At 40.1% G+C, this 13,946-nt stretch overlaps 1 pseudogene; it reads right to left on the bottom strand.

Annotated features, from left to right (window-relative positions):
- Window positions 1-170: 170 nt before the first annotated feature.
- On the bottom strand, window positions 171-7,834 carry LOC134638811 (intermembrane lipid transfer protein VPS13A-like; annotated as a pseudogene).
- Window positions 7,835-13,946: the final 6,112 nt, after the last annotated feature.

The raw sequence follows: 13,946 nt of genomic DNA, 5'->3' as shown, positions 1-13,946 counted from the left end.
ATATCTCAGCTCTTGGTCATTATCTCAAGTAAAACACTTTCTTGAACAGAAGAAAACAAACAATAAAGGGTAAAAACAAACAAACAAAAAAAATACTCACCTCTTGGTGATCATGAGCAAAGTACCTGTAGCTGGCAAAACGTCCATTCTCAATTTTCTAAAAAAGAAAGAGACTAGAAAAATATCTGACCAAACAACAACATTTAAAAATATGTCACTGTCTGTAAAAACCTGTATATAAAAGTAAAAGAAGCATGAGCTACCACAGCAAAAACAGTGAATCAGTATCTGCACAATAGCTTCCCTGTAACGAGACTGGAACATGTTGTGGGATGCAGATGCAGGACAGGATGAAACAAAGACGATGGCAGGTGGAAGTTTGAAATGCAAAGACTTTATTAAGAACAAAATATCAGTGAAAGGTTCCAAGTAATGACAAAAAAAACATAACAATGAAGGAAAAAAAGTGTGATTATGATGACTTAAAAATGAACACTAATAAGTAAACTAATGAGAATATAAAGCCTGGTCCACAACAATGGCTTTCTTTTAAAAATGCATAACCATTGCACTGTTAACACGTAGCTCTCAGATTGCATTTCAGGATATTTAATTGAGAGACCTTTACAAGTGTTAGGACTGTGTTTTAGTTTGGACAAGAGGACACAGAGACTTTCAGACTCTAGTTTTCTGATTAGATCATACGAGTCAGCATATGTGACCTTCACACAAACCTTCTCCAGCAGGAAACAAATGCATCAACCTTAATCATGAATGGTTAATGGTCATGTGATACGAGGTTTACAGCCAAGTTGGACTTGGCTGAGAAATGGTGGCTGGAGATCATTTTTATTTTGTTGTTGTGGAGCAGGGAAAAAAACAAAACAAACAAAAAAAAAGGGTGATGAAAAATAAAAAACACAGTTAACAACAAAATAATAAAAAAAATGAAATACTCCTAAACCAGTGACACCAGTAATGAAAGTCCCTACTTTGGTTCACTTTAATCTAACCAAACATGATCTCCAAACTTTGGGACAACCCTCCAGCACAGACTACACACAAAACACCAACTCTACAGTTTTCACTTCTGTCACTGCTAGCTGTTTTTACTCATCTCCCTTATCCTCTGAGCCAGATCTACGCCATTCACTGTACGCCACTTGCCTCTGTGGACATGACAGGAGAGAAGAGTGGAGGGTCAGATCAGACAGAGGGTGCGAATCTTTCTGCTGATAAGGCAACTTCAAGGTGAGAGCCAAGGAAAAGTCTGGGTGACCTATCAGCACTGTTCCAATCTGCTGTTTCAGACTTTAAAAGTATGGAGAGTAATACGTCTTAAAAGTGTTACAAATGCGTATGGTATGATCCACAAGTGTAAAGTAAGAAATCACACAGGAAGTAGAGATGTCCTAGTTTTCCAGTGGGACTTGAACACAGTGCAAAGTGCACTTAAGGCTTTGCAGGTAAGTTAAAGCTTTGTTGTGTGTAGTTTTAGACATTTGTACGGACAGAAAGTTTTTTAAAAGAGAAAATGATCAGATTTGTGAAGCTGAACTTTAAAAAAAACGTCTGTAAATTAAACTAATTTTACTTGAGGTCAAATTACTTTGTATGTGTGTGAACTGAAGCACGCATTTGTGAGTCATCAAAAGTTTCACACAATAGAAGTCATTTACAAACAATTTGAAAATATTATATCTGAGCTGAAAAGACTAACAAGAGCATTAAATGCTCTTGAATCTATAAAAATGTAAATGGCTGTAAACTGGATAGATCACAAACCCCTAATGCAATAGCTTAATTATTGTTTGAGCAGATAAGATGGTGGACCTAAAAAGATGAAATTTGCCAGACTATCAGTTTAAAGAGATCAGAATCCCTCCAAGCTTAGACTGTGATAAGCATTCCCTCTTCTCTCAAAGACACAAGGAAACATTTGGGAACAATCAGGAACAATGGTGTTGAAGGCTTTTTAACAAAAGCATAAACATAAAACTGAAGAACCTACTCTGATTTATAGTACTATTACTCTACATGTCCTGGTCCTAATTTAAGCTGAAGGAACAACTCAGTTACTAACACATTACTACACACACGCAAACCTAAGCTGGTGAGACAGAAGGGTGACAAACTGAAGAAAGTCTTGAATGAAGATGAAGTTAGAAACACAACGATGAGACAGTCAACATGGAGCAGACTGGCAATGATGTGAATCATATGACAAGATTTAAAACCCTTTTTTTAGCTTTAAATTTTGCAGAATCTTTATAAAAGAGCACCAATTTGTTCCGCTGAAGTTCTCTGGCCTCTCTTGTAGGCTGCTTTAATTTATCACCTTTCCGTAAATTTTAGGGAAATTAGGATTTTTACTATTAAACACAATGTGCAGCTCACACCTGCTCGTCACAAGCTGAAACTTCAACCCACTCTATCCAGCTCGACAGCTAGACAACATCAACAAAAGGGTCGTTAAATATCAGACCTGAAACACATGTAAGCTGCTCTGAAATGTGAAAATATGGCAGACATGATATATTTGGATTATATGCAGACATTCTGTTGATTTCTGGTGTGAAATACAGCAAATATAATCTTTTTTTATTTCCTGTACCCTTTTATTCTTCCTTGCAGATTACAAGATTTAACCAATGCCGCTTCCTTTTAACTATAACTTAGTGATATAAAAAAGAGACATTTTTAATTCTATCCATCTGTAGTGTTCACATTTGTAACAAAGTTGCTGATAAAGGTTCCTTCTGAAAACTTGCATGGACATCCTCATATGCATTAATGATGCACATGGACCAGCCTCAGTTTGTAAGCTATTCTGCAGTCTGGCAGCTTAACCATCGTGTTGAACAGATTTGTCTCTGATTGCTTTCCTGGTCGTCAGTCTTGCATTGACCTCTCATTTCTTAATGGCATCTGAACACTGGGAACACGGTAGCTGAAACCTTTCTACCATTAATGAAGTATCACTTAGCATCAATATCGCATCCTCTGCCAGAAGAAGAGTTTTTCTCAACACTGATGAATGACTCACTTAAGACATAAAAGTGAATCAAGTGGGAATGAGGGGGTGGGGGCTGCTCATTTTTTATCCATTGGATTGTATTGACTTCTTTTCCTTCAAAAATTAATCAAATATGTAATTTGTCCAGAGACTGCCAAACCTATTCCTACAGGAGTAGTAAAATTTCCCCAAACAACAAAGGCAACCATTTAGAGCATCCAACACAGCTAAGAAAATCAGTAAAATAAGTTTGAAATGTAAAGATAATGACACCACATCACAGCAAAGATAAAACGACTTTAAAAATTAAATGACATGAATGCAATATTGTTAACAGAGTTTTCCATCTTTGTAAAAAATGGGAATGACTATAAAAAGGTGACGATGGAGAGGGGTTTTTGCCTTACCTGAAGCATCTGACTGCCAAGGCCTTCCCGCTCCTTATATGGTCGTATGACACCATCCTCGTGGATGAAGCGAGGAGGACGTAGAGACTGAATATCTTGTGACGTCTCTGCTGCCCTATATCGAGACAAGGAAGAGAATTGCATTTGGAAACACACACCTACACACAACTCAGGGCATAAACAAATTCAAACAGGACCTATCTGATTACACACTGATGTGGCAAGCACACAATCACATAGCACAGACAGAAATAACTGTACCTCTTGATCCCTTGGAAAGTACTGCTGGCCATGTCAATAATGCCTCCTGTTGGTCGGGCTACTGCACCAACCAAACCTTTTCCAACACCTTTCTTCTTGCCTCTCTTCATTGGCTCCCTGTCCACTTCAGAGTTAATTTTAAAATTTTATTGTTGACTTACAAAGCCCTGAATGGACAGGCTCCCGGGTATTTGTCTGAACTCCTGCAGACTTATACCCCCCTTAGATCTCTTACATCAAGTGATCTTTTGCTTTTAGCCATACCAAGGTCGACGCTGGTTCATAGAGGCGATCGAGCATTTGCAGTCGTAGCGCCTAAGCTGTGGAATAATTTACCCCTATAGATCAGACAGGCTCCCACTGTCAATCTTTTTAAATCTTATCTTAAAACACATTTTTATTTACTGGCTTTTAATACAGCATGAGAGTTATTTGTTAATTCATATTTGGTGTTTGCTATCAATACTCTAAGTTATTTTATTAGGTATGCTGTATTCTTGTACAGCACTTTGGTCAACACTCCTGTTGTAATTAAATGTGCTATATAAATAAATAAACTAAACTAAACTAACTAAACCTTTAAAAAAGCCCGCTGCCCCCTCTTTCTGGGCCCCTGCATAATAACACAAACACTGCAGCTTGAGTTCAAAGATCTTCAGGGCCAAATGCCAGAGTCAAGTGTTCAATGGAAACACACTAACAGAACAGGTAGTTTTTTGATGTCCTTTTAAATATTTTATGCCCTTATTTTATTGGACTAACATGTTTATACTTGTGGTCAGACTCATCTTACCTTTAATAGGTTTGGTAACGATCCCTGTGATCCCACTGACAAATCCCTGTGGGAAAAGGAAGATAACGCTACAGAATAAATGACTCATTACAGCAGAATTTCCAGCAGTGCATTTTCTGTCAGACTAATTTGCAGTGTTGTTGTTGTTAGTCTTACTAGTTCCTACATCCTGCATCAACTGTGTGTTTCCTGCTGATAAACAGAGAGGAGCAATTTAAAAACCCAGAAAAACCAAACAGTTTTACATACAGACACCAGTCCTTTTCCACCCCTGGTCAGCCCCTCTCTCAGACCGCTGGGCTGTTTGTTCATAGCTTCTCGTCTCTTCTGCTGGTTCTCCTCATCCATTGTGATCGCTGCAACACCCTTTGCCATGGCACCTGTTATCCTGGAGGCTGCACCTGCAATACCGCCTGAACAACACACATGATTCATTACCTGAGACTGAGACTATTTTATAATATATTTTAAATGTTCATGTCAAAATTCAATTCACAATTGTGTCAGTGGAAATCTGAAATTTTAAGGGCTCCAACATGGTGCTAAAAAGTCTCCGATGTGTAATGAAACAGCCACAGTTCACTGTTAAAGGCAATATAATGCTGAAATTTAACAGATATAACACTATATTAAAAACACATGAAGTAAAACGACAAATGCTCAGTTATTACACTGTTCAAATTACAGCCCTATATAGCAGCCATGAACCCATCCCAGTCAATCAACATGTATAATGACACCAGATAAAGTGAGGACAGCGTGCAGGGCTGTATAAAAGTCTTTAACGACCTTGTTGGAGTTAAATTGTTGAATGTTGTCATTGCGTTTTTTAAACTTGTAAAGTCTTGGTTCAAGCAGTAGGATCAAAGACATTCCTTTGTCTCTGACCACCTCTCCAGCCACTCTGGTGCTGGGGGAGGTTTTATTGTAGATACATCCTATCTGAAAGATCTGTTTCTTGTGTTGTAAGCTTCCTGCTTTTATGACCTTTGGTGAGCAGGAGATCACACACACACACACACACGTTCTTGCACATGCATACACATGCATACGCGTGCACACACATACACATAGTGCCTTGTCTTTTAGAACCATTGGGGGGTTTTACGGTGGGAGGTGCTTGTGTTGTGTTGTGCAAACTGTAACTGTCATGGAAATAAATAGCTGCGAGGAGGGCTGCTCTTTGAAGGAGTTGGGCTGGAGACAGGTGAGGAGCGTTAAGCTCCACAGCCTGGTTCCGATCAGCCTTCCCTCGCTAGCGAGTAAAAGACCGTTGAAGATGTTCTGTCTTGTTTTTGTCCTTCACGAGAATAAGTCTCTAAACTAGCGGGGCCTGTGGAAGCGCAGACTCAACAGACCTTCATTTCTTTTTATTAATTTTTTTCATGTGGTGATGAGCAATAATTCTCTGAGCTTTATTACGTTTTTTGTTGGACATTTGCTGCTTTTTAACTTATTATCAATCTAGTTTCAGATTATTTTCACAGGATTTTTTTTAACATTTGATAAGCTTCTTAACACTGATGTCAAGCATATAATGACACCTAGCTAAAGGGATGAATCATTATTGTTTCTACACATAATGGACACATTCAATTAAATTTAACTATTTTTGACCAGTTTGTTACCAGCAGCCTCTCAAAAAAAGCAAATGATTTGCACAATCTATGAAACATTACAATGATAACACAGTTTGACAGGCATAAAATAGCTGCAAACAATTGAAGGAAACTGGACAGTTGGGAGGGACAAAGAAAGAAGTGGCAGGTCTAAAAGGCATGCCTCCGCTCAGGCTGGACCTCAACGTAAGTGAAGCAGTGTGGGATCATCTTTACAGAAAACAGAAGAAAAGGCAACCAACATCTAAGGAAGAGCTTTGAATGTCCTTCAAGAAGCCTGGAAAACGATTCCTGAAGACTACTTAAAGAAATGACAAGGAAGCTGAGTAAGAGAGCTCAGGATGTGATAAAGAATTGTACAAACTGTTTTTGCTGTACATACTGCATTTCAAAATACAAAGAAATGAGAAGGAGTGCAAGACTTTTGCACAACACTGTACATAAAATTTAAAATGAAAGATAAATTAAACATAATTAATCTTTGCATTAGAAATTCCAGTGATTATTTAGCAGTTTTGATTCTGTTGAGCTAAGGCTGACTCTGTATTACCCCTTTAACACTATTTCATGCTTACCTACAGCTCCTCCCACCAGCGCCTTAACCCCAAGAGCCATTCCTTCAACAAACTCCTCAGGGCCCTGGATGGCTCCCTAGAAAAAAAAAAGAACAGTTATTGTGAATGTTAACCTGAACGCACTTCAAAGCTAAAAGACCCAGTTGAACTTGTCAGTAATTTTATTGGATATCATTACCTGATAGGGCTCATAGAAGAAAGCCTCCACCCTTCTGACAATCCTCTGATCAGTCCAAATGGGTTTCCAAGAACATCGAGGCCCAGCACGAGCACATACATCTGCTTAATAGCCTTGAGATACCAACCCGTTCTCACTCCCAAATCGTAACATTTTACGCTAGGTGACAAATCGTCAACATATTACGTTTTCGGGCACCCAAGGCGTTCCTACTTCACGACATCGGAAAACTGCGGACACATGAGAACCGTTTGGACTCAATCTACACATCTTCGCTTTTTCCCTTAAAATCGCTTTAGAAAACACTATTTCACCTCATTAAAGTGCTGGTTAAGGTTAGGAATAAGGTTATGGTTAGGTTTAGCGATAAGGTTAGGTTTAGGCTTAGGTATACGGTTATGGTTAGGTTTAGGCATAAGGTTATGGTTAGGTTTAGGCGTAGGGATACGGTTATGGTTAAGGTTAGGAATAAGGTTATGGTTAGGCATAAGGTTATGGTTAGGCTTAGTGATAAGGTTAAGTTTAGGGCTGCAGTACAGGGCTGGAAACCGCCGCGTACCATAACAACGTGGAAGGTCACCTTTCGCGTTCCTCAGGAACGCCGCAGGACGTGACAAAACGTCGGGATGTTACGCCTCGGGAGTGAGAACGGGCTTGAGATACACATAGGTGGAAAATCAAAATATCACAACAAAAGAAGACAAGACAAATTGCCACTTGTCTGGTTTCATTGTGCTTGTATGTATTACCTGCTTAGAATAATGTCTGAGGACCTCCCACTGGAGCTGCTGAGTGGTGTAGAACTGGTAGGTCAATTCAAAAAAGGCCAGCCTGAAATAAATGTCACATTCAGCCAAGAAGCAGGGTTGGAATCATCAAAAACAAGTCACATGGAAGTAATTTAATGCTAATGGATGGCACGTGCATGCTGTGTATTTGAGCCTTTTTCTGTATTCATACTTGAAGACAACATCCTGCACATCAGTGAGCGCTGCGCCGATACTCTTCAGCAACAAATTGAGCGACTGGACAGGGATCAGTTCCGAATCTCTCTTCTGTGTCAAGCCATCCTCTCCGCCTGTGCTCAGAGAGAAACTCAGGTGCAGCTGACCAAAAAAAAAAAAAAAAAAAACCCACAAAAACATCAGCAGGCATTAGTATGGCAACAAAGAAATTGCAGAGATCAGTTCAGACACTATTTGTTTGACAGAAACTGCATTCACACACACCTTAATGGGGGAAATGTGGAAGTACTCGTAGAGGCTGATGGGAGATTTGTCAGCAGCAGAGACATGGTTCAGTTCTGTCTTTATATTCGTTATGTCCTTTTCAAACAGTTCCACCTAGAGCATCAGGGGAAAGGCACAACAGCTGTTGAGTTAACCGAATTATAATTATAACGCATTGTGAACAGAAAGGTAACTTTGTGTGTGTGTCAATGCGTGTAGCCAAAATCAAAGAAAAAAAAATCAAATCAAAATTTATTTATAAGCACATTTAAAAACAACATGGGTTGAGCCAAATTGCTGTACATAGTAGCAGGGCTGGACTGGGACAAAAAATCGGCCTGTTCATTTTGACTAGAGACCGGCCCACCAGGTATTATAGGAAAAGCCATAAAGCCTTTGAATGAAAACGAACGCTGTTGTGACAGTGATGTACACTGTCTTGTTGGTATATGTATGTGGTCTATAGATTTTATATCAGATAAAAACTTTGGTTGTAAGATTCAGATAATTAAGCTAGACATTTTAAATGAGAATAAAAAAGAGAAGTATTTCTTTGTGCCCCCCCTTCCCTGTTAATGCCCTACGTGCCCCCCTGGCAAAACTTTGCTTGACCCGCCCCTGCACAGTTACCAGCTGTCAGCTACTTAGAAAAGGATCCTGGTGTTATTTGTCTCTCAGAAACAGTTCATAACTTCCCTTCAACTCATTCATGTCACCTAAAAGGTAAACCTGTTTCTCCATCACCTGTTCAGCTCTGATGATTCAGTAAGGACATCTCCTGGTTTCATCTTCATGTTTCCCTCTCACCACATATCCAAACCGATATCAGGACTAGCAGCTTTTACAGCTGTGGCTCCAGCAAACATCAGCTGATACTAGAAATTAATATTAAATAAATTCTAACAACAGCTGATCAAGCTTAAACGTGCTGCTGTTGTTTAGCGCGACATCCGCTGGTTTCCTCTTTCTGGCGCAAAGTGGGAGATAAACAAACAAGAGAGAAAAGCCGATCAGCTGATCATTGATCAGTTTCATGACTGAAGTAGCAACAGGGGAGGGAGGGGGGAGAATGAGAGAAGAAGAGGCAGCTGACAGCGTAAAGACACAGAATAACTCCAGCTTTGTGTCTTTTTCATTCTAGCTGAAGTACGGGACAAACTGTTCCTTTTCAGCGCAATACGAAACGCATAATATTTTCTCTGAATACGGGACGATTCTGTTTTTTACCGGACGGTTGGCAACTCTACTAACTAACCTTATGAATAAAATAAAGTTCACTATCAGTAACATCATAGCACCCACCCAGCTGTATATAAACTCTGTCATGCTAGCTAGTACGCAGTACGAGTGATTGTAACTGACGGTAAAAAGTCAGCACAACGAAAATAAACTACACCTAAACTTGGTTTATATCTGACCCAGATAGACTGCAGGTCATAACTTCTTACCTGAAGTTCAGTTCACCTGACACGGACCGGCGGTCGCATCGGGTCTCTCCTCCTCCTGCCTCTCCTTTCCCTCATCCTCCTGCTGGCCTCTGTGAAAGCTCCGCCATAGAAACCACCACCAAACAACTGATTTATTTTTACACATCGGCCAGCATCTGGCCAATCCACCAGCTTTCATTGTTTATACCGTTACAACAAAACAAAAACAAAAACAAAACCACCCATCAGCCCATAAAAACGAAAAATCACCATCGGCCCACCGGTATGCCCGTTGGCCAGTCCAGCTCTGCATAGTAGAGATAACATAGTAAACTTACATAGTAATTACTATAAAAGACTAGTCATAATTGAAAGCTAGAGAGTACAAATGTGTTTTCAACTGGGTTTTAAAAATGTTGAGTGTTGGCGAAGACCTAATGTGAAGGGGCAGACTGTTCCAGAGTTTGGGTGCAGTGATCGCAAAAGCTCGGTCACCTCTGTTTTTCCGTCTAGTTCTGGGGATAGTCAGAAGCAACTTATCTGCAGACCTAAGTATGGAACGCCAGGACTGACATAAGGAATTAATTAAATACACCATTAAATAATTAATTAAATGTGGCAATAATTAAATAAAATTGGAAATAATTAATTAAAATGGGAAATAAATAATTAAATAAATATTTTTGACACATTTAATTAATTAATTATTGACACATTTATTTATTTCACATTTTAATTAATTATTGACACATTTAAATAATTATTTAATGGTATATTTAATTAATTCATTTTGGCACACTTGACTCCTTCAGGTCTCACCATGAAATAATTTTATCTGCCAACCTCACCCATCAAACTCAGGAGGCGGGGTTAACGCTGATCGAGTCAAAACCATTGCTTTGGCCTGGTGGCCATTGTTTTTAGAAGGCGTTTCTGCATAAGAACAACCGGCATGTGGAAACTAACAGAACTGTACTTTGAAAAACCCTGTTTGTGTGTCACCAAATACACTTTTAATATTTTTTTTTAATATTTTTTAGCCGAGAATGTAGAGGTTTAATCTTCAGATATCTGGACGGTTTGTCAAGATATGGCCTCTTTGCAAAAGTGCTTCGATGATTTTGGAGATGTCTGCCCAGCCCAGTCTCACGGCAAAGCGTGGGATAGACCCGCTCGCCTCGCAAGCAATCGAGCTGTTATTACCGCTGACAAAGCGCAGGTCCCAGTACTCAGCTGTAATAACCCCCACAGTACACTGACTTCATTTACTGATTTTATATTTATCTGATTTTTATTTCCTGATGTTCGTATGTGTCATACGTGTTTCAGTCGCCAATTCTGAATTATAACTAACATTAAAAACATGTTTAACGAGGTAAATAAAATAAAATCCGATTAACAACTGATCTTTGGGGTTTTGTTCAATAATCAGCATGACCTGTGTATAAACACATAAACTTTATTAAAAGAGATAACGTTGGTGTTTACGTCATGTAGTAACTATTAGGTTTAACTGTACAAAGGTTGTTCGACACTATGAAACACATACAGACTTCATGATGTTCGGCTAATATTTTTATTGTGAATATTAATCATGAGGGTAAACGGCCCTGTACACCACGGAGCAAGATCAGCATATCCACAATATCTTCAGCTCTGAGTTAGCCCAGAGTTTCCCAGCTGGGTCACACGAACGTGTCAGCAGCATGAAACTAATTGTAGCACCCTCAAGGATTGAGGATTGTAGAGTTATAAAACAGGGTTTATTCTGGTCTTGACAACCCGTGAGAACTGCTCACGGACAAAAACAATAAAACAAAACATCACATCAAAATGCGCTCTTGTACTTAATGTCAATCAATCAAAAGTCCTTAATTACAGAAAATAAAACATTTAAAATGCACAAACCTCGTGAGCTGACATCCAGGAGGGGCTAAATAGTCCTTTATGGCCTTCTTTCTCACTTATTTCTTCTCTTTGAACAATATTTTCTCCATGTGTGGAGCTGACCGCCAGCTGCAGCATGCAGACGCCATGTGCGCTAGCATAAAGTGGCTGGGTGGAGACCCAAACTGCAAACAACTGAACCCTCTATACTTCACCACCAGAGGGTGCAAAAGAGCAAAATCTGGACATACACTCCCACCAATCACTTGTGATTTAAAGAATAAAGTACTGCCTATGAACTAATGAACAGCTTTTAAATGAACTATTATGAATTATATATTAAGCAGAGTGCGGTGGAAAATCTTCTTCCGCTTCCATCAAAATGACTGTCTTCTGAATGGGTCTTTCCAGGTGAACAGGTTTGGAGGTACGTTTTCATTCTTTATCCAGGGTTGGATCACTCAGCAGCAATTTCACCTTCGTCACTCTTCCATCCTTTCCAGGGTACACTTCAATGATCCTTGCCAACTTCCACTGGTTGCGTGGAGTTATCTCATCCTTCAGCTGATCATTGATCTTAGCATTTCTGTGCTCTTTGGTCCACTTCTGTCTGCCTTGAAGATTTAACAAATACTCTTTTTTCCACCTTGTCCAGAAAGTGTTGGCGAGTAGTTGAACACGACGCCACCTCTTACGGAGATAAAGATCTTCCTTCACAAACCTTCCTGGAGGTGGGGAGATGATTGTGGACTTCATGGTTAGTATGTGGTTCGGTGTTAAAGGTTCTGGGTTTGATGGATCACATAGTTGGTCAGTAGTCAATTGTCTGCTAGGAATCTCTGCCATGACTTCATACAGGAATGTCCTTAGAGAGGAGCTCTAAGGATGAGTTGTCTGGCTGATTGTTCCAGAATAGACGTGAGAACACTTCTTATGGTGCGAATTTGTCTTTCCCAGACACCACACATGTGACTAGATGCTGGGGTGTTCATGAGAAACTCGCAGTCCAGTTTCCCTAGCTTGGCTTGATCCATCTGCTTAAATGCTTCAATATACTCATTTCTAGTGCCGACAAAATTCGTGCCTTGATCGCATCTTATCTGTACCTATGGCTTAATCTAATAGCTATGAATGCACGTAAGGAGTTAATGAGGGAATCCGTAGAGAGGTCGTCAAGCATCCAAGAATCCAGAATCCGTTAGCTCGAAGTTCGTTCATGGTGATCCCTTGTCCTTGATGGTATGTCTTCTCGTGGTAATGTTTGACCAGTAATGCTGACACATGACTGTCTCTTGGCAGGATTGCAGGATGCTTGACATTGGGATGCAAAGCTGCATGTGTTAAACGTCCGCCTACCCGAAGAATGCCTTGGTCATCAAGAAATGGACATAATTTGTGTAACTTGTTAACCTTGTCTTTGAACTGCATCACATCGTGGTGTTGCAAGGTTTTTATTTCCTGAGCAAAGGCTGTTTCTTGAACCATCTTTATGATTGTTAACTCTGCTTCCTTACTTTCTTGTAGGTTACTGATGTCGTGTGATCTACTATTGTGAACCTTTGCTTCTCACACATAGCGCTTGAGTCTAGCAACTGCCTTAATCATTCTCCACCAGTCGGTAAACTTGTGTAGGCGATCTAACAGGGACCCTTGTTCCTCCACTTGTATCTTGTGAACTTGAACCTTCTTAACCTCCGGGTCACTGGTTGATAACTCTCCCACCTTAATTTCACCACTGGGTATGACTTTCTGCCAAAGGAGGTCTGGGCCTTTGAACCAGTTTGATGTTACAAGTTGTTCTGCTGTGATGCCTCTTGAGGCGTGGTCCGCCGGATTATCTTCGGAAGTTACATACCTCCATTGGGTTGAATCTGTACTTTGTTTGATGCGTTCCACTCGGTTTGCAACAAACACATGAAATCTTCTGGCTTCATTGCTGAGGTATCCAAGTACCACCTTTGAGTCAGTCCAATACCTTTCTTCTGAAATTTCCATTTCCAATTCCTTTTTCAGCATGTCACCAGTGTGCACAGCAACAACGGCCGCTGACAACTCAAGCCGAGGTATAGTTGTGACTTTGGTTGTTGGAACTCTCGATCTTCCCATCACCAATGAGCATTGGACTTCACCAGATGTGCTTACTGCTTGAAGTTCGTAGTGCTGTGTCTTGAAGTTCGAAGGAATGTAGCATCTGCGAACCTTTACATCTGCAAGGTTTCCCAGGTCAACCAAGACTCCCACTGAGGTCGAAGACTGTCAGGTAAGGTATCATCCCAGCTGAGTTTATCTGGACACATTTGTTGCAAGATCTGCTTTCCCAGCAGAATGAAAAGTGACACAAACCCAAGTGGATCGAACACAGAGGCGACTGTGGCCAATACTCCTCTTCGGGTGAGTAGTTTTTCCTTAACAACTACTCTGAACTGAAATTGATCTGATGCGACACACCATAGTACGCCAAGTGCTCTTTCCATATGTACTTCACCGAGTGCCATATCTAGATCCTTGGCAGCTGCAGCGCATTCTTCCTTCGGAAGCGAAGCTAGAACTTGGG

This window comes from Pelmatolapia mariae, linkage group LG12 (assembly GCF_036321145.2).
Source record: "Pelmatolapia mariae isolate MD_Pm_ZW linkage group LG12, Pm_UMD_F_2, whole genome shotgun sequence".
NCBI lineage: Eukaryota > Metazoa > Chordata > Actinopteri > Cichliformes > Cichlidae > Pelmatolapia > Pelmatolapia mariae.
The sequence above is the reverse complement of the archived record's forward strand: the minus strand, read 5'-3'. Positions and strand labels throughout refer to the sequence as shown.